General features: G+C 39.3%; 1 pseudogene across 1 annotated transcript; it reads left to right on the top strand.

Moving 5' to 3' along the window:
* The first annotated feature begins 499 nt into the window (after nucleotides 1–499).
* On the top strand, nucleotides 500–1,433 carry LOC308646996 (olfactory receptor 2L13-like; annotated as a pseudogene). Its single transcript has one exon. The product of its transcript is annotated as an olfactory receptor 2L13-like (transcript).
* Nucleotides 1,434–2,745: the final 1,312 nt, after the last annotated feature.

A 2,745-nucleotide genomic window follows, 5' to 3' on the forward strand; every position in this document is an offset into this window, starting at 1 on the left:
TGCAGCAGTGCCAGTGGGGAGGGGAGAGCAGGCACTAAAGGTGTGGAGGAGGCGAGGTCACTGAGGATGCAGACTCAAGCACACAGGGCACTTCTGCGCCCCACAGGCCATGTCTGTGGTGAACCTGATGCTGAGTTGGGGAGCTGGGAAAGCAGGATCCTGGCTTCCTCTGGGGCTGAGCCTAGTGCATAGTCCTAGGAATGCTCCTGCCAGGAGTCAGCAGGCAGGAAGGCTCCAGCTACCCTTTTCTGTGCCTGGTAAAGACTTTGTATTCCAAGACCACGTATGTGTCCAGGATGTGCCAAGATACAGAGAGAACTGCAGCAGGAATATTCAGATTTTTAAAATTAGTTTCACAAAGGCTACAGATTTGAAGGAAAAAGAATTCATGAACAAAGACTAACAATTTCAATAGTTCTTATTATCTTTTTCTGTTACATTTCATATTTATTGTTTAGTTTTGGTGTTTTTTTCAAGGAAATTAAGGCAGAAGGTTTTAATGGAGACATTGAACCAAACTTCAAATGACTTTATTTTGTTGGGGTTGTTTCCTTCAAAGGCCTACTTCTCTTGCTCCTGATCATCTCTGTGTTTGTTCTTGCCTGTTGAACTCAGGGATGACTGCCCTCATCTTCTTGGACCCACGGCTCCACACCCCCATGTACTTTCTCCTCAGCCAGCTCTCCCTCATGGACCTGATGTACATCTCCTCCATTGTCCCCAAGATGGTGTACAACTTCCTCTCTGGCCAGAAGAGCATCTCCTTCCTGGGATGTGGTGTGCAAAGCTTCTTCTTTCTGACAATGGCATGTTCTGAAGGCTTACTTCTGGCCTCCATGGCCTATGACCGCTTTGTGGCCATCTGCCACCCCCTCCACTACCCCATTCGCATGAGTAAAATGAAGTGTGTGAAGATGATCCTGGTGTCCTGGACACTGGGCTCCATCAACTCCCTGGCACACACTGTCTATGCCCTGCATCTTCCTTACTGCAGGTCCAGGGCCATCAATCATTTCTTCTGTGATGTCCCTGCCATGTTGCCCCTGGCGTGTGTGGACACCTGGGATTATGAGTACATGGTGTTTGTGAGCACAGTCATATTTCTCCTCCTCCCTTTCCTTGGGATCACTGCCTCTTATGGACGGGTCCTTTTTGTTGTCTTCCACATGTGCTCAAAAGAGGGAAGAAAAAAGGCCTTCACCACGTGTGCCACACATTTAACTGTGATAACATTTTACTATGCTCCTTTTGTCTACACTTATCTCCGGCTCAGGAGTCTCCACTCCTCAGCAGAGGATAAGAACCTGGCTGTCTTCTACACCATCCTCACCCCCATGCTCAATCCCATCATCTACAGCCTGAAGAACAAGGAGGTCCTGGGGGCCATGAGAAGAGTGTGTGGGATGTTCTCCCCCAGGAAGAAGTCAGCATGACTGTTCCTGCTTCTCTGCATCACTTCTTTCCATGCAAACTTCAGAGCAGTGTTGACTAATAGAAGGATAATGCAAGCCATCTGTGCAAATTAAATTTTATAGTGACTCATTTAAAAATAAAATTAGTTTAAATGATATGTTGGTTATTATATAGATCCACAATCATTATGGATGTTTATATTAGGAAATATTATAATTATTTATGTTATGTTAGCAATGTGGACATTAATTATACATTATTTATATTTTATGTTACACATATATTACTATAATATACATAACAATATTTATACTGATATTAACTTGTTATCATTTGAAATATTTGAGATGATATTATGACTGTTCTTGTGTAGTTTTTTTTCATTCTAATTTGTCAAGGTCTTGTATGAATTTTGAGCTTATAGCACATAACAATGTCCACCCTATACTTGTCAAGTGTCCCAGAGAAATATGGGGCCTGTGGTTATAAAAGCCCAGGGACATGAAACACTTTCATGGTAACACTGTCTTGTTATAATGTTTTTAATGCAGTTTGTCAAAATTCCATTAAAAAGCTTTACATCTGTATTTATCAAGTATATTAGCCTGAATTTTTCTTTCCTTGGTGTGATGTTGTTAGGTATCAGGGTGACACTGACTTCATAGAATTAATTTTACAGTCTTCCCTTCATTTCTCTTTCATAGAATAATTTGAGGAGAATTTAAAGGCCTGGTAGAACTTGGCTAAGAATTCATCTGTTCTGGATTTTTATTAGAAATCTTTTAATGGTAGCTTCTATTTCATTTCTTTATATTGCTCTGATTAAGTTTTCTATATCCTTGTGGAGTGATTTGGGTAGGTCATATATCTCTAGGAATTTGCAAGTTTGTTTGAGATTTTCTAGCTTATTGGAGTATAAAATTCCAAATAGTGTCTGATGATAGTCTGGTCTTTAGTAGTTTCTGTGGTGATGTTTGCTTTTTTTATCTCTAATGGTGTTAATCTAGTTCTTTCTTTGCATTTGACTAAACATTTATCAATCTCTTTACCTTTTTAAAGAAAAAACTCTGTGTCTCCTTGCTTCTTTGTATTGTTTGTGTTAGTCTCAATTTAATTGATTTTGGCTAGAATTTTAGCTATTTCTTGTCTTCTATTGATTTTGATGCTACTTTCTTTGTTTTCTAGAGATCTGAGGTTTAATGTTAGATTATTTATTTGATGACTTTCTATTTTTTTCAAATATAGGAACTCAGTACTGTTATCTTTCCTCTTAGAACATCCTTTATACTGTCTCAGATATTTTTATATGTTGTATCTCTATTTTTGTTCCTA

The sequence above is a fragment of the Spermophilus citellus genome, assembly GCF_964194105.1.
Source record: "Spermophilus citellus genome assembly, chromosome: 1".
Lineage (NCBI taxonomy): Eukaryota > Metazoa > Chordata > Mammalia > Rodentia > Sciuridae > Spermophilus > Spermophilus citellus.